Below are 686 nucleotides of genomic sequence, written 5' to 3'. Positions count from 1 at the left end.
TTTTGTCACAATAGGGCTCATTAATCAAGGCTGTATGGGCAATAAGGTAGTGCAAGAGTCACTGTGGACGACAGGAACAATCAATAAAAGCCGTGAAGTGAGGAGTTCTTCCAAAATGCAAGAAGCCAATAGATAAAAAATATAAAAGAGAAGTTCTTACACATAGAGAATAGATCCAGAAATTCTATATTCTGATTAATGTGAATTCCAGATGGAGAAAATTGAGAGGATAGAGGACAAGTATGAAGTAAGAGAAAAGAAGTTTCCCTAAGTAAATAACAATAAAGAAAGATTTTTGCTTTAAGCTTGGACAGACATGCCATAAATAGAATGACTGAGTTTCTGGGCTAAACTAGTAAAAATGAAAAAAAAATAACAAACTTAACCTTTCTATTAACAGCTCTGAGATTGGATGCCAGTATTTCTCAGCCTTTAAGGCATTAGTCTTAAAGCAAAAATGACAAATCTTTGTTCATTGTGTGTATGTGGGAGAAATTAGTGTTTCAGGATTCTTAGAATCTATTCCGAGAAGTGGGATCACTGGGTCAAAAGGCAGTTCCATTTTTAATTTTTGAGGTAACTGCATACTACTTCCCACAGTGGCTGCACTAATCTGCATTATCACCAACGTGCATGAAGAGTTCCCCTTATCTCCACATCCTTGCAATACTTTTTTGTTGGATTTA

This window comes from Myotis lucifugus, unplaced genomic scaffold (genome assembly GCF_000147115.1).
Source record: "Myotis lucifugus unplaced genomic scaffold, Myoluc2.0 scaffold_231, whole genome shotgun sequence".
In the NCBI taxonomy this organism is placed as follows: Eukaryota; Metazoa; Chordata; class Mammalia; order Chiroptera; family Vespertilionidae; genus Myotis; species Myotis lucifugus.
Note: the sequence above shows the minus strand (reverse complement) of the source record.